At 43.8% G+C, this 18,261-nt stretch overlaps 1 protein-coding gene across 6 annotated transcripts in view; it reads right to left on the bottom strand.

Annotated features, from left to right (window-relative positions):
* TDRD15 (tudor domain containing 15) overlaps window positions 1-18,261 on the bottom strand; it is a 93,592-nt gene that overhangs the window by 22,075 nt on the left and 53,256 nt on the right. The window lies entirely within an intron of this gene.

Below are 18,261 nucleotides of genomic sequence, written 5' to 3'. Positions count from 1 at the left end.
TCCTCCATTCAGAGCACTGAAGGGTGCCTATGATGATTTTTAACATATATAGGTTCCTGCACTGCCAGTCTCACAGCAAAATTCACACAACTGCCCCAGTACATCAGTCAAAATAGTCATCTCCAAACCAATGTATTTTCTTTGTACAGCAGATCTTAGCATTCTGCAACAATACATTTTTATCAAGTTAAACTTCCATCTGCTCATGCTTCTGTAAAGTTAATAAAACCAGAATGATGCATTCTCCTTTAATGAGTTTTTTGAACGAAAGCCTCTCCAAGTGATTATATATGGCCTGCTTCTCATATTTTTCTTGGGGGAGCAAAACAACAATAATGAGGATGCTAAAAAATTTAAGTGTTTTAGGGAAACATCAACATTTCTTTTTCCCCTTGCATACTCATTTTCTATTTGTAGCTTTCCAGGTATTTGATACTGGTGGGTGGGGAGCCACAAAGGGAGAAATGATGAATGCTTCTGGAATTATGAATGATACTGAGAGACTGCTTTAAGAGAAAAAATGTTCACGTGTGAAAATTCTTAAGAATAATTCAAGGCCATTAAAGAAATCATTGTTGATCATAGATTCAGAACTGACAAAAGGGTGTTATTCTTCAGTTAACATATAAATCATGCATGGAATCCCCCACCGTAAGCTTCTGTGATGGCCATTAACTCTGAGCCCCTCGTGATGAGCACCATATCTCAGGGTGAGCCGTCATTCCAGAGTAGCTTTATCAACAGTATCCTACAGATAACATATTTTTCCAACTTGTTATTAAATGTATACTCCCCGCCCCATGGGACTGCAGCTGGCGTATAATAAAATTACAAGAAGCAAATAAACATTACACCACAGTGAAGTGTACAGAAAGAAATGTAAAGTTATTAAACGTATAACTCTAAATTTCAAAGAGTCTTAAAATACACAAGTGAAAGAAAACCACAGCACCCACCCCCTTAAAAGCCCTTTTCTCCACAATGTGAAGTCAGTTGCTTGATGCCCACCAGAATAAAAAGAGAGTGCTGTTGTTGTTCTTTTGGCCTGCCAGTGAAAAGACAACAAGCCCAGTTTAACCTCCTTCAATGAGGTTTCCAGACCCATGGACTGGAAACAACCACCGAGAAAATCCTGAACACTTAGCAGTACATACTTTTAATCCTGGAGTTAACATGCAGGAACAGGATTACTTCTGCTGCCCATTAAGAGTTATTATAGGCTACGGTTTCCCAACCTTGAGTAACCCAAGTGTTCTTGGACTGCCACTCCCAGAAATGCTCACCAGCACAGATAATGGTGAAGGCTTCTGGGAGCGGCAGTCCAAGAACACCCAGGTTACCCAAGGTTGGGAGCCATGGTGTTACGTGGAAGGTACGTAATAAGCAATTGAAGTGTGTTTTTCCATCTGGTGCACATTACACAAGCCCCAGTTTTGTAGGGAACCCTGTTTCTCCTCCCTTGGATCTGACAGGGGGACGGAGGTGACATCTGGAGGGTGGGATCCCTTAGAGCTGACAGGACTGCCTTCTTGGCCAATCAGGGGCCAGTGTTGATAGCAGGGGCGGGACTGGGCTAGGCATTTAAACAAGGCTGCCACGCTTTCTGGCCTCTTTTCTTTGCTCTGGTTTCATCAACAAGCAACCTTCGCATTTCTACACAAAGGGGAGGGGGGGTCACAACTCCCCACCATGTTGTCAGCAATAGAGCAATATTATGCATCATACCATAATTATATCATAAATCGGGATATGAAGAATACCCACAGGGCTCTTTTGTCCTCGTTTTCTTTGTCTGTCTTAAGCCAACAAGAAGCCCGAAAGAGGTAACTGCCGGAGATTTCTTGCCTCCTGCCAAGAATTGGACAAAGGACTTTTGTTTTTCTTCCATAAAAGGTCTTCATATTTTGTGCAAAACCCTTTCCTCTTGAGAAGCAGCAGAGCATGCTCACACAGCAAGCACAAAAGGGCTGTCTGGTTGCAAGGAGTGGCATAAACTGGGTAGAATTCAGCTTTAACCTCTCAAATGGCCCCCATGCTAAGGAGCCATGCCCCTAGTTTCACGGAATTAACTTGTACAAATTGCTCTCTCGCGTGTGCTCATGGTTGCTCGCTCTCTGTATGTGCATGTGTGCAAACAGTCATCCTCACAGTTGCCAAGGACCATTTGAGAGTAGCAGGAACTTGGGTCATCACAGTTAAGGAAAAGGAAGGACAGGTTACTTACCTGTAAACATGGTTCTTCAAGTGGATTCTCTATGAATACACACTAGTGCGCGGGGGTAAAGACAGCGCCTGCGCTGGTCTCTCGGAATCTTCTAGAGCTGAAATAGAAAAGTAACAATGTTTTAGGTTGCCCTATACAGCGCATGCTCCGCCCGCCAATGGCTCAGTTCCATATGTCCGCCACATAGAGAAAGTTGGAACTCAAGGTATCTACCAGTGACTGACATGTGGGGAGGCTGGGCGGGACGTGTGTATTCATAGAGAATCCACTTGAAGAACCATGTTTACAGGTAAGTAACCTGTCCTTCTTCAACTTGGTTCTGTATGAATCCACACTAGTGGGTGATTAGCAAGCACACTTACAGGTTGGCGGGCCGTCACTGGAGCAGTGAAGTTAAAACAGCCCTTCCAAACTTAGCTTCAGCTTTAGCCCGAAGGTCCAATTTGTAATGTGTTACAAAGGTGGAAACGTTGGACCATGTAGCGGATCGACAAATTTCTTGCATGTCAATCCCCCGAAGAAGGGCCGTGGAAGTGGCAATGGCCCTGGTAGAATGGGCTTTGAGGCCATCTGGAACAGGTTTCTTTTGTAGTTCATAGGCCAAAGATATGGTGGAAACTAACCATCTAGAAAGAGACAAAGAAGAAGCAGGGCATCCCTTATGGGGGCCATAGAAACACAGAAAAAGTCTGGAGGCCTTTCTAAAGTCCTTATTTCTGGTGACATAATAGGCCAAAGCTCTCCGAACATCCAAAGAATGGAGCATGCACTCAACGTCCGTAACTGCATAAGGGAACAACGTAGGCAAAATCAATGGCTGGTTAACATGGAATTCAGAAACAACTTTGGGGAGGAAGGTAAGGTCAGGATGGAGGACCACCTTATCCTTAAAAAACTGCAGGTAAGGAGAATCCGCACGGAGAGCAGCTAACTCACTGGCCCTCCTAGCCGAAGTAATGGCTACCAAGAATAAAGTTTTGAAGGATAAGAACTTCAGGTCACACGATGCCATAGGCTCGAAGGGATGTCTGGTGAGAGAACGTAGGACTGTCTGTAATGACCACTGAGGCACTGGTTTCTTCGACGGTGGTCTAATGTTGTAAAGACCCTTGAAAAAAGCTTTGAGGGTTGGATGGGAAAACCACCTGGATGACTCAGAACCGGGGGGCTGAAAAGCCACAATAGCTGACGTGTACACTTTCAAGGTGGACCTAGACAAGCCAAAATCGAAGAGATGGCGTAGGAATAACAGCAGAGTAGAAAGGGCAACAGGCGAGGGCTGTAAACCACGTTCTTCCGTAAACTTCAAAAAGGCTTTCCATTTGTATTGATAAAGCAACTTCGTAGCAGGTTTCCTGGCCTTATCAATGATTTCAGTCAGCGAGGGGAAATCCTCCACGCTGTCAAGTGGAGTGTTTCGAGGTCCGGGTGAAGAACGTTCCCGTCTCCCTGGGTGAGTAGACTGGGATGTAGTGGTAGTGTCACTTTGTCTATTGCCAGTCGAAGAAGCATGGAAAACCACGGTCGACGTGGCCACCAGGGAGCAATCAAAATCGCCTCCGCTTTTGCCTGTAGAATCCTGACAATGGTTCTCTGTAAGAGCGGAACGGGAGGGTAAAGGTAAAGCAGACCCTTTGTCCATGGTACCATAAAGGCATCTCCGAGAGATTCCTTCCCTTTCCCTGCGCGAGATGCATAGAGTGGACATTTCCTGTTGTTTTCGGTCGCAAACATGTCCACGACTGGCTGGCCCCATTGTTGGCAAAGAGTGGTGAAGACATTCCTGTCTAGTTGCCATTCGTGGGATTGGAAGGGACGGCGACTTAGTTCGTCGGCCACCTGATTGTCCGACGTCGAGATGTGGATGGCTACCGGAAAGATGTGTTGCTGGTAGCACCACTCCCAGAGATGGACCGCCAGAAACAGAAGGGACCTTGATCTCGTGCCTCCCTGTTTGTTTAGGTAGAACATTGTGGTGGTATTGTCCGTTACTACCTGAACAGCCCTGCCTTTGAGAAGGGGAAGAAAGGCCCTGAACGCCTTTATAACTGCCAACATCTCCAAGTGGTTGATATGCAGAGATGCTTCCTGAAGGGACCAGAGGGCATGTACCTGATACCCCCGACAGTGGGCTCCCCATCCCACAGGGCTGGCATCCGTGGTCACCTGCCTGGTAAGTTCTAGTGGACGGAAAGGTCTTCCTATCAGAAGATGTGGGAGGAAGGTCCACCACTGTAGTTGGGTCGCATGTTCCTGGGTGACTCGGAGTCGCTTGTTCTGACTGTCCATAGCAGGATTGAATAGAGTCAGTAGCCATGCCTGAAGGGAGCACATCTTGAGACGCGCATGGGGCAGAGCAGCTGTTGTAGAAGCCATAAGGCCCAGCAGATGTTGCGCTATTCTTGCGGACACTGTCCACCGTGGTCTGAACTTCTGAACTGCATTCCTTATCTTTTGAATGCGTCCTGGAAGAAGAAAAATGTGTGCCTCTGCGGCATCTAGACGAGCACCTATATAGTCCATCACCTGAGAGGGTTGTAGATGGGACTTTTCGTAGTTGATGGATAGGCCCAAAGCTTGTAAGGTATGTAAGACCTGCTGAGTGTCCAGGTAAGCTTGTTGTTTGGACTTTGACACAATCAGCCAATCGTCGATATACGGGTAGATGTGAATCCCTTTCAGGAGTAGGTAGGCGGCCACCGGAGCCATACACTAGGTGAAGGTCCGTGGAGCTGTGGAGAGGCCGAATGGGAGAGCTACAAACTGGTATATCGAGTCTCTGAACATCAGGCGAAGGTACTTTCTGTAGGTCTTGTGAATCGAAATGTGAAAATACGCATCCTTGAGGTCCACCACCACAAACCAATCTCCTTTCTTTAGCAGGTGAAGGATCCCTTCTAGAGTGACCATCCTGAATCAACGAGGCCTGAGGTAGGTGTTGAGGTCTCTCAAGTCCAGTATGGGCCTCAGACCCCCGTCTTTCTTGGGTACGGTAAAGTACCGGGAGTAGAACCCGTTGAGGATGTCTCTGTGAGATACCTTCTGGATCGCCTGCTTCTGTAAGAGGGTGAGAATCTCTTCTTCTAGGATGGGATCGAAGGATGTAGGCCGGACCCATCCTAGAGGAGGCAATTCTATAAACTCCAGGCGGTAGCCGGAGTTTATAATGCTCGAGACCCAGGTGTCGTGGGTGATCAGCAGCCATTGCTGAAGATAAGGAGACAGATGTGTCGGTAGATGGGGGGTCCGGATGCACACAGGAAAGTCAAAGATATTGTTTAGACTTCCGGTTAGAAGGCTTGAAAGAGTGGCGCCTATTACCCTGGGGCTTAAAGCTGGATGCTGAAGAAGATGCTTGGGAAGCCCTTGTGGCTGACTGAGGTCTGAATGGTCTATACGGAGATATTGTGGCCTGCTGATATGCCTGTTGTTGAGGACGCCATTGAAATTTGGAGGGTCTATGCTGCTGTTGTATAGCATAGGATTTCGCTGTTTTCTTGCTTTTGTGCAAGTTTCCCAAATTTTCATCTGTACTTTCACTGAACAGTCCCGAGGCATCAAAAGGCAGGTTCTTAATTCTAGCCTTGATGTCCTCCATTATGTTGGCTGATCGTAGCCATGCATGTCGCCTCAGAGTTATGATAGATGCGAGGTTTCTAGCATTGGCATCCGCAACATGACGTGAGGCCAAACGTTGATGCTTGGAGACCGTCTGTGCTTCTGCATGAGCGTTTAGGCAAGTTTGTCTGATGTCTTCCGGCGCAACTTGGAGGGCTGGAAGAACCCTTGCCCACAGTTGTTTTTGATAGGCACCCATAGCAACTAAATAGTTGAGGGCTCTGAGAGCGAAGGTAGTCATAGAATAAAGCCGTCTGCCGAGTACTTCTAGACCCTTGCCTTCCTTATTAGTAGGGGTCGGATGACCCTTGGTGGGAAGCCTTGACGCACTAGACTCCACCACAAGACAATTAGGAGCAGGATGTTTTAGAAGAAAGGCAGTTTTGGGTCCATGAACACGGTACGTTTTCGGTACGCCGGGAGAAAGATGTAGAATTCGCCGGGTGTTCCCAATATTCCGTAATAAGGTCCATAAGCTCTGGTACATAAGACAAGCTAACAGGACGTGACCTTTCCTTGTGAATATCTCCAAAGATGAGGTCATCTTCACGGGCAGGTGACTTTTCCACCTCTAACTTCAAAGTAGCAGCCATCCTAGAGACCATCTGAGGGTATGAGGAGAAATCCTGAGAGGGGGAGGAGGGATGGATGTCAGCTGCATCCGACCCCAAGGGTTCCCCAGGGGGCGGACTTTCTAGAGAGTCCTCAGAATCATAGTTATCCTCTTGGTCTGAAGAAGGACGTGAGTCTGGACCACCATCATCCCCAGAAGATTGTAGCACTATGGGTTGATGTGGCGTCTCCTTAGGTTTACTCGGTTTGTGAGGACGAGGATTCCCAGGAGGTGGTGCGGGTGCCACAGGAGTAGAGGGAGGCACCACATTCGGCGTCGAGGGCTCAGTCGGACGTCCATTCGTCGACGGAGAGTGTTGGTCTTTGTCGATGCCAGAACGCTTGCGGTGTCGACCTTTCCTCGGGGGCGATGTAGAGGGGGATGATGAAGAATAGTACCGTACCCTCTTCCTCCGTCGCCGTCTGTCTCTCAATATCGACGAAGACTCGGAGGAGTAATCTCTCCGACGTCAACGCCAGCGTGCCCTTCTTCATTCCAAGCTATCGTCGGAGTCAGAGGACGAATAGTCCCTATGACGATGCTTTTTTCGTCTGTCGGCATCGGAAATACGCTTGCGCTTACGATGCCATCGTCCTTTCTTCAAAGGGATCTCCTCCTCCACATCAGATGCTGGGCGTCGAGGAGGGCAAGGTTCGGTCGGCCGCACCGGTCCGTGATCGAGACGCCCGCCCGGTCAAAATAGGGCTATCAGGGGCATCGGTCAAGCCAGAAATAATTTTCCCGATCTGGCTTGCCGTTGGAGACCTCTCGACAACGACAGGTGGTTCCTGTCTCGATGGGAGAGAGGCTCCGAGATCCGACATGGATTCTCGATCACGAGAGGAGTCTTCCAAAATCGGCAAGGGGAGATTGGAGGGACCACGAGGGTAATCTCCTTCAACTTTGATGCGGATTTAACCACTTCTTTCTTCTTTTTCAGGTGTTCCGATGTCGGCTGATGGGAAGGTTCAGCCGAAGTCGAGGTAAGTAACTTTTTTGACGAAGCCTTCTTTTTCGACTTGGCTTTGGAAGGCTTGTCTTTGGGTGGCTCAGCCGATGTCAATGGGACCACTCTGATCTCTGACCGCACAGAAGTGGAGGGAGCTACCTCCATGTCGGAAGGTTGAGATGCCGATAACGTTTGCTTCCACAGCGAATATTTCAGGCGTTGTTGACGAGTCTTGAGGGTGACTTTCGTGAACTGTTTGCAATGTCTGCAGTGGGAGACCGAGTGGGATTCTCCCAGACAGAATAAACGGAGAGAATGTCCGTCCTGGAAAGGAAGCTTTCTGGAGCAGGTGGTACAGAGTCGAAAAGGTCCTCTCCTCGGAGATGGTTTCTCTTTAGGAGGCATAGACCGACCGGAGAAGGATACGAAGTGAAGGTAGAGCGCAGGAGCTCGTTAAGTACAGCGAACAAGGCTGAGTGAAAATGTCCTGAAGGCACGTGGCAGCTCACCAGGGGCCAATTAGGCTTAATTGGGTGAGTCCGGTAGGCACGTGGCGCCTCAGCAGGAGGCTGGAAAAAGCCTATTAGGCCGCACAGGCTCAAAAAGAAGCGCCAGAGGCAAAGAATAGTCATAAAACCGATCCGAAGTCAGGGCAACAGCGAGAAGATAAGCGATAGGCAGTCCAAGTCAAAAGCCAAAAGTTCAATATAGTAAAAGAGTAGACTTAAGGAGCTCTGTCCAAGAGGTTCCAACTTTCGCTAGTGGAAAAATGGAACTGAGCCGTTGGCGGGCGGAGCATGCACTGTATAGGGCAACCTAAAACATTGTTACTTTTCTATTTCAGCTCTAGAAGATTCCGAGAGACCAGCGCAGGCGCTGTCTTTACCCCCGCGCACTAGTGTAGATTCATAGAGAACCACGTTGAAGAACATGGCAATTTCTTGTCCATGCCTGTGAGAGATCAAGACAATCAACATCTGTAATTTCATATATTATTGCTGTGTATATTATTGTGTTATATTATAATATAATCATATAATATAAATCATAGTTCAATACTAGAGCAAATGCTTTGCATGAAGAAGGTCCCAAATTCTGTCCCCAGCATCCCTGGGAGCAATCCATGTAGGAAATTATGGGAAGTTGTTAACTAATCAGTGTCTAGATGGACGATAGCCAGAGTCGGCATAAAACTGTTTGTTATGTACCTATGAATCATTAGTCCAAGACTCAGCATGATAAAAGTGCATTGCCGGACAACAGAGTCCAAGGTGCCAATTCAGACATAAACTCACCAGCCCCAGGAAGATTTTGCAGCATGTACAGCTGCAAAGCGGGGACAGTTCCAGAGTTCAAAAATCCTGTGATCCATTGCAACATTTTGATAATAACTGAAATCCTGTTGTTTAGCATATTGCATTCCACACAAGTAGGCCCACGGAATCAAGGGGCTCAACTTCTCCATAAGTTCTGTTGATTCAATGAACTTATTCTAGTTGTGAATTACTAGAGGAGGCCCATTTGAATCAATGGAACTTCCGGAAGAGTCAACACACCCAATCCCCACTGATTCAATGGACCTACTCTACTGTGACTTACTTCACTAAGCATCAGGATTTTAAGCACTGAGGGTATCCTATGGTCTTACCTTCTGGGAATGAAGACCAATAGCCTCTTGGCTGAAACTGAACGACTGCATGATTCTGAACATCAAATTCATTCCATTTAAAATATTTGATCCTATGTTGCAATGATACAATGTAAGAAATCTCCAGAATTCTTTTTTAATTCAGCCTCCATATGCTCTTTCAGTTACTGAATATATACAGCAATGGATTTTGCACATTCATTAAAAATACAATTATGGATTGGGCATTAGTATTAGGCTATCACCTGGCAATCAAAATAAAATATGATAGCTGTCTGAAGGCAAGCCAGCCATTAATTAAAAACCTTGTAACCAAACTAAGGAATGATAGCTGTAATAATTCATCAGAGGCATTAATGAGGACAATGACTTACTTTTGGAGGATATTAATGTGTAATTGGAAAGAGAACTAATGGCTCTGGTGCAACTATCCCATTCAATTCCTTGTCCAAAGCATATGCCATAGTCTTTTGAAGCAAAAGTGTTTTTAGTCCAGATTTCTTCATTCCACCTGAAGGATTATCCACACATAATCACATGTCTTTCTAACTGAGAGACTTCATCCTTAAGTATTTGCCAAAACCGTAAATTACTTTTATTTATAGACAGGACAAAAGTTATTTAAAACACAGTGAGCTTTCCCACTTTGGCTCTTTATCATCAAGAAGGATACCAACTGAAATTAGCATTCTTAATTATGTCTTCGAAATGAAAGAAGGCTACAAATCATTTCAAAGTTGGAGAGAAAATAAGTGAGCTTGAGGTCAGGCAAAATAAGGCGGGGGAGGGGACCAAGACCTAATTTACTGAAGGGTTGTCTGTACTATTAAACTAGAAATACCTTCTTGAGTAATTTATAGTGTGACCTTGACAGAGATGATACCTTCTACCAAAAAGAAGGAAAGAAAGAAAATTATAACAAACACTTGTAAATACCAAGCACATTTTGAAATTTAGGGACTCAGGTTTTTGATAACAGATTAAAAGCATATAATCAAGTAAAGACACACATTCCCAGTTTACACAAAACCATTGTGCCAGATATGGCATCCAAAGGTTCTAGACCTAAGCCAGCTTTGAAGTCTCATGAGATTTTATTGCGCACCTAAAGTTTTCCTCTTGCATTGAGCCAGCAAATCTTAAGACCACCCCAATCTATGTGGCATGTAGCAAATGAGGTAACCGAATCTTGCCATGATAAAGTAAATGACAGTACTATCCAAGCTAGTGCTCAGGTTATGTTCCTAGAATGTGGAGTGATAACCATAGCAATGGTAAATGAAGTCATTATGACACTATAGTTTCTTGATAAGGTGAAAATAGAAATGAATATTTCAGCTGGTGCCAAGTCTGTAGCATTGGAGAAGGCAGAGGAAGAGAAGAGGGTGGAAGAGCGAAAGGAGAGACACAAAATAGGGAGTTATGTGTTGTGTGTGAGGTGGGAAATGGGGCAAATAAGGAGAGAGAGAGAGAGAGAGGAAAGGAGCCACTGCGGCGACCACATTGTGCACAGTGTGCACATTGTGCTATGTGGGGAGGGTCTGGCGAGTGAGGAGGGGCTATGAGGGAGCTTCTTACTGCTTACTGACCGACTGCTTGCCTGCCTGCTTGCTTGTGTACACGTGTATGTATGTGAACAGCGTGTGGTTAAAAAAATCATCATCATAACTTTTATTGGCATAAAAACGTAAAGCAAACAGCAGTCCTCAGATAGATGGGGATAAATACCCCATATAAAGCCTATCAAAAAGCCTTAGTGCAAGCAGAATATAGCAGTTCATCGTTAGTTGCAAGGTGACACCCAGCCATTGTCCATAAACTGCAAGGTACTGTATACAGAAAGGAAAGACAGTGTGTGTGGTTCTGTCTGGGAGAATGTGTTTGAAAGGGAGAGAGGAGAAGCAGAGGGACAAGAAGGCAGCGAAAAGTGTGCTATAACAAAGTAGTGCTAAACAAGGCAGTGTTAATCCGGGTAATACTGTACTTCAGACTGCAAGGGAGCATATTCTATTGCTTCTCCATGTGCAAAGTTTCCTCTTTTTTATTATTTATTTATTTATTTATTTATTATTTTTAAAGCTGTGGATAAGGTAAGGAATACAGAAGGTAAGGGGAATGGGGGAAGAGAAGGGAGGAGATGGTGAACATAAAATATACTGTTATCAAATCCTGTTGTTCCCGTTACAATATCAAGTCCAATTTTCGCCTTTCTACTGAAGCTTCCTGAAGTTAAAAAGCTGGCATACCTGGTAGAGACCAAATCCAAGGCCACGCCATACTTCACTAGTCTTCTGATTGGAGAACATGTAGATGATTTTAAAAAATAATAAAGACAAGGGAACATTAATGTAGGGGAACACTCAAAAATTATTCACAGTGTAAAAAGACCAGGACGATCTTTTACACTTCTTACGCAGTGTAAAAAGACAACTGGGCACCTCAAAGTTTGAATACATATGTGTTGCATTTTGCAGAGGTCAGTCCTCAGTTTGAAGGCTTCCTAGGTTGCCTCAGCCCAACACTAATTAAAAGATAAACCATAAAAAGCAAGGTCCCTGATGTTGGCCTTCAACACTAGATAGCAGGAAAATGGATAGGAGCACAGGTCATCTAATCGTAGAAGCTTTCTCTTTTATGATGAAATTACTGCATTTCTACTGCAACTATATAACTGTCATTTCTGAAGTAACAGCTATCTGTCTGTCTGTCTCTCTGTCTGAATAAATAAGGACGTTTAATTGCTTTGATGACCCTACAGAACCATGCAAATTTATGTCCTTCCCTGTTTTTTGTAATGCATGACCTCTTTTGATCAAGAAGTATGAACCAGTTGTATTGGCTCTTGCCTTTCCATTGGATCATTTCAGCAATGTGGAGAGGGGGGATCTGCTGCTTGGGTAACAGCCTATCCTCCACGTTACCTTACCCGGGCTTCATGTTCTGGAGAAGACACTCCTCGATTCAGAGCATGTTACCATAGTCTCTTGAGACTGAAGGATGCCTATGAATGAATGAATGTGGCCATCATATATGGAGCAAAAATCATCCAAAATCTTCATTCTCTCCCAATGTGCATCAGACAATTTTAGTTTTATATTATTATGTCATATAGCACATTTGCTTTCTCTATGCAATAAAAAGAAAGAAAGAAAGAAAGAAAGAAAGAAAGAAAGAAAGAAAGAAAGAAAGAAAGAAAGAAAGAAAGAAAGAAAGAAAGAAAGAAAGAAAACCCCAGCATTAGATTTAAGTTTGCCATTTGGCCCTGTGAATAAGTTATCCTGGACCATCCCTGTCACCAAACTAGTCAAATAGACAGCATTCCCTCTGCACTGATGGTCAGGCACTACCAGAGCGAAGGGTTGACTATAAATTGCCCTTTAAAAAAACATAAGGATGTTCAATTGCTTCGATGACACTACAGAACACATGTTCTCTATAACCAGTGGAAAGCATGTGCTTAAAAGTTCTGTGATTTCTCTCTTCAAAAATAATAAACAAGGTTTATGAACAAAAAAGACACTTTTTAAAAAAGAAGGAATAAGAACATTCAGTTAACAGGTAACGGAGAACTATATTAACAATGTTCAAGCTGCCAGGTTCTTTATCATGCAGCCGTAAGCCCTTTTACTTTCTTTCTTTATTCTTTCATTGCAGTTTAAATACATTCACCTTTCTCTCTGTTTCTTTCCTCTGTAGATTCTGTTGAAGAGAGAGAGAGAGAGAGAGTGAGAGAGAGAGAGAGAGTTTGCAACCTCACATGCTGCCATTATGGGCTGGGATGACCGTCAATCTACCCAGCACTAACCAATTATTCCCTCCTACCTCTGAATTCAAAGAGAGAGCCCTTGCACCCTCTGCTCAGTGCTTTTTCCCCCTCTCTAGAGTCTGTTGAAGTCTGTTGCTGAAACCAGTCATTTTTCTGGTTGCTGTTTGATTTGTTCAATTGTAAATAATGAAACCTTTTTATTCTTTCTCCTACTAATGTCTCAGAGTGGGTTATTGAGACTGTAAGTGCCACTAGATGAGAAAGAGCGGTGGACTAATCTGGGGAAACTTGGAGCTATTCTGTTTTCTGAGTCCCTAAACCTCTGCTGAGCAAGTAGAAGAATTGAACCAAAACTTCAAACCTCTGCAACAAATTCTAACAGTGCTTATGCTCATGCAAGGAGATACCGGATGTCCTTTGTGTGCTTTCTGGAAAAGCTCCCCTGCATGTGAAATGTAGGGGATGAGTCAGAAAAATTCTGCTCAGTCTGCTTTATTTTTGAGTAGACTGAATAGTATTGTGAAGTACCTAATGGGAAACAGACCATCTTAATAATTCAGAAGTTACAATCCATAAAACAACACTTAGAAATAAAATTCAACCACAGTCTTTTGAGGATGCTCATCATGTCATTGAAAACACACTTTGCATGTATTAGTTGTAACCACATTCGGTCTCAATTGTCTTGAGTTAGTATTATACTCACCATTCTGATGAGAAAACTAATGAAATCATTTAGGTATTCTATGTTCTGGATGAATGGCTCTGTGCTTATATATAATAATTGCTTAACTCCAGCCATAAGTCTCTATACACACAAAAACACATATTTTAGTAGGCTTAATCTATTTCCAAGTGAAATGTTAGTGCCAATAAGCACATGATACAACACAAGGGGGTTCTCTACCCCCACCCCATGTGTGACCACCTCCATGCCTCTAGATTCCCCCAAAACACTAAGAACAAATAAACGGAGAACTGGGATCTGAGCTGTCCTGAGTTGTATCAAGTTATTACTACAACAAATTCAGGAGTACCTAGGGGTCTACATCATTTAATCAATCCCAGTATTTAGTTTTTATTTTTCTCTCTCTACTTCATTCATTTCATTCTTAATTTGTATATCTTATTTTTTCCCAAAGAAGCCTAATGCAAGGGCAATAATATCAATAATACCGAATCTATAATGTGAACAGAGTAATGTCAGTCATATCAAACAATAAAAATCACTATCACTTCAGTTATATAGAAGTGCCTCTGAGCCCTTCCTTCAGACCCTCATTCTATATAGTGAACATGAATGGAGGGAAGGGAGACTAATTTCATAATTTCCTGGCCTGCCCTTTCCCTCTCCCCCTAATGTGTAGCGAGGCCCCTCCATGCATAAGTTGCAAGGATCTATTTGGTATAGTGTCGTAAACATATAGGAATCAGGTCTCATCTGTCTTAGGCTGTGGTCACACCAGCAAAATGTCTCTTGAGTTACTTCTCATAAATTTCGAGCCTTTTTTGTTGTTGTTCAGATAAGTCACAGCCATTATTGATTTTTTTTAATCTACCCTCTGCGCTATCTCGGCATCAAATCCAGCCCCCTGGGAGGCTATGGCTATATTTGTTCCACGTTTCATCACTCAATACAACCAATACCCCATAGAGTATATATTCCAAAACCTCTCATGCATCTGGCATGTGGTCCCACCTCCCTCACCCGCTGTCATTCGACTCCCTTAATTTTTAAAAATTACCGTAATTCAAACAAGAATTGCAGCACATTGGTAAACATCTGTCACATATGGAGAATCAGTTCCCCTACTGTCTTTTGACTGCCACTGCAGTGTGCTGTGGGTTTTCCTCCATAGAGAGTAATGAAGCGTGGAAATAGGAAGAAATCAGTATATGGTGAGCAGGGGCATTTTGCCAACACAGCAATGTATCCACACTTTAAAAAAATGGGTGGAAAGGGGGCTGAGAAAGGCACAAGAAAAGGAATGGAATCTGTCCCACTCAAGAGTGTAAATGAATGTACTGTGTCTAATTCACTCCCCCAAAAGTGGAACGGTTAAAAACATATGAACCACTATCACAGGATATATGCCACATGACCACAATGTGTGGCTATACAGGAAACAGAAGACATGAGAAAGAAGGGGGGGCGTTTCTCTTGTGTGACAGTACTGAGTCTATAATCCTACAATGACATATATTCTGCCATTCTCCTGAAAGGACCCAAGGTAGCTTACAATATTAAGATTTAAAAAAAAAAAACCCAATTATAGCATCAAAGAATTATTCAATACGTAGATCTGGTATGAAAACTAGAAGTTAAAAAGAGTTTTAAAATACATTAAAAGCAGTTTATTTGGTCTGTATACTCAAGCTGGAAGAACATAAACTTGTCCATTAACACTGGACAAGCAAGGGCTATAGTTACCTAAGAACAATGACTCAATTTACAGCAGTGGTCATCAACCCTCAAAACAAATTTCATCAGTGGTTATCAGGAATGTGAAGAATCTTTGGGCAATTTCTTGTTTGTTTGTTTGTTTGTTTGTTTGTTTGTTTGTTTGTTTGTTTATTTATTTATTTATTTATTCAATTTATATGCCGCCCACACTACCCAGAGGTCTCTGGGCGGCTTACAATAATTAAAATTCAATACAGTAAAAGATAAAATAATTAAAATACAATTAAAATTGCCATTAGACCCACAGCTAATATTATTTCAATTAAAAGCTTTCTGGAACAGGAAGGTTTTGACCTGGCACCAAAATGTCATCAGCGTCGGCGCCAGACGAATCTCAGTCGGGAGGGCATTCCATAGTCTGGGGGCAGCTGCCGAAAAGGCCCTTTGCCTACAAACCGTCCCTCTTACCTCCTTAAGGGACGGCTCTTTCAAAAGGGCCCCCTGGCTAGATCTTAACTGCCGGGTAGATTCATATGGAAGGAGGCGGTCCTTCAGGTATCCAGGGCCCAAGCCGTTTAGGGCTTTATATGTCAAAACAAGCACTTTGAATTGGGCCCGGGCAGCAACTGGTAGCCAATGTAACTTGTACAGAATCGGCTTGATATGTTCCCTGGCGGCTGCACCACTCACCAGCCACGCAGCTCGATTCTGGACCAGTTGCAGTCGCCGGACCGTCTTCAAAGGCAGCCCCACATAAAGCGCATTGCAGTAATCTATGCGGGATGTTACCAGTGCATGTGTGACTGTCATGAGACTCCACTCGTCCAGGTAGGGCCGTAGCTGGTATAATTTCCGCAGCTGAAGGAAGGCGCCCCTGGCCACCGAGTCCACCTGGGCTTCCAGTGTTAAACTGGGGTCCAGGAGCACCCCCAAGCTGTGGACCCTGTCCCTTAGGGGGAGTGTAACCCCATTCAGGGCAGGGAAATGGCCCTCCAGCCTGTCCAGTGAAGCACCCACTAACAGCACTTCCGTCTTGTCTGGACTGAGTTTCAATTTATTAACCCTCATCCAGTCCATTATCAGGCCCAGACACGAGTTCAGCACAGAAACTCCCTCACCTGGATTGGTGGAAAACGAGAGGTAGAGCTGAGTATCGTCAGCATATTGCTGACTCCTCAGCCCAAACCTCCTGATGACCTCTCCCAGCGGTTTCATGTAGATGTTCTCCACCATTTTCCAAATTTCGCTATACCAAGAATCGTTGCTGAGCCTTCTCTTGCCACCAGCAACCCTTCTCAGCTTCTCATGAAAACAAGATCTTTTTTCTCCCCATTCTCCCCACACTCAGTCTTTGGCCTGTTCTTTTTTGCACGAGAGCTGCCATTTTCTGTTGTACCTCAGTGTTCTTTCCAAGGATTCTTGAGCAGGAAGGATGCTGTTTTGCCCAATATTATAAGAATTCTGCCCAAATTGGTGCCTCTTTCGAGGGGGGGGGGAATGACCAAAACATCCAAGAAATCCTGTGAGATTTCTTGAGAGAAACATCTCACTCTGAGGAGAAAAGAGGGATTTCCCCGCCCTCTGTTTCTCACAATACGTGAGAGGTGTGAGATTCACATCCCGAGTGTTAAAATTGTCTCTGAAGCGAACCCTATGATAAAAATGATTTCTCTTTATTCGTTTAAGAACACCAGATTTTATTCTGTTGCAAGTCAGGCTGGCATGAAGAGAAAGCAAAGGAGGTGAAATGCTATTACTATGAGGCCCATGTCCTTAGCAAGTCTTAATCTCCTATTCTCCAAAGGAGGCCTCACAATGCAAAGGCCTCATTCATGCAAAGAAAAGGTTCATCTAAAGTGCAATAATAAATAATATATGGCAAACATATTTCTGAAAGGTTACTCTGTCACCAAGTTAATTTTGGCATAAGATGACTCAAGCCATCTGCAGTTTGAGGGAGAACAATTTAACGTTTTGACAAGCTTGAAAACTCATCCTTTTGACTTTAGGTTGTTGGGTGTTGTGTTTTTTTTTTTAAAAAATCCCCACCTAATTCTAGTTCCTTTTAAGAACATGCTTTGCCATCAAGTTGCCATTAAATCCTTGCAGTGAAACCCCCCTGCTGCTTCTTGCACTCTTCACCTCTTAAGCAAGGGTTGAAAAGGTTAAGCTGGGGTTTGTGAACTTTATCAGACAAACCACTTTCCTCACATTGACTGTGATGGTACATGGTAAATCCTTTAAAATGTCACCTTGCGGATAGCAAACTCATAATAATCTTTACAAGGCTGTCTAGGAACAAGATTGGAAGCCCCACTCCCATAATTGTGAAGGAACTGGTAAACAATTGCTTTGTCTCTGTATTGCCTATTGCAGGATCTTTTTCTAAAAAACAACAATCATCCTCCAAGGAAATCAGCATTCACCATCTTTTTGATGTTTTTAAGCATTTTAACTTGGAGGAACAGCCTTCTAACATATTCCTTTTCAGTAAACATATTATCTAGACTGGTTTGGATTTCATCATTCACTAGGTAGCAAAATAATTATTTGAAGAAAATGAGAATTAGTTTTTGTGATTGGGTTCTTTTTCTCCTTCAGGCAACTTCTCTTTTGGCGCAGAAAATTAAATTGAAGATGTTTTAACAGTGCTCATACAGTGGTGCCCCGCTTGATGATTACCTTGTTATATGATGAAATCGCTTGATGATGATGTTTTTGCGATCGCTATCGCAATCGCAAAACGATTCTATGGGTGATTTTCGTTTTATGACGATTGGTTCCCTGCTTCGGGAACCGATTTTTCGCTTAACGACGATCAAAAACAGCTGATCATTGGGTTTTCAAAATGGCTCCCCGCTGTGCAAAATGGCTCCCCGCTGTTTTGCTGACCTCATTTCACTTTACAGGCATCAGAAAATGGCCACCCTATGGAGGATTTTCGCTGGACGATGAGGTATTTTGCCCATTGGAATGCATTAACTGGGTTTTAATGCATTTCAATGGGTTTTTTACTTTTGCTTGACGACGATTTCACTC

The sequence above is a fragment of the Pogona vitticeps genome, chromosome 1 (assembly GCF_051106095.1).
Source record: "Pogona vitticeps strain Pit_001003342236 chromosome 1, PviZW2.1, whole genome shotgun sequence".
NCBI classification, from domain to species: domain Eukaryota; kingdom Metazoa; phylum Chordata; class Lepidosauria; order Squamata; family Agamidae; genus Pogona; species Pogona vitticeps.
Note: the sequence above shows the minus strand (reverse complement) of the source record. Positions and strands in the feature narration are given on the sequence as shown.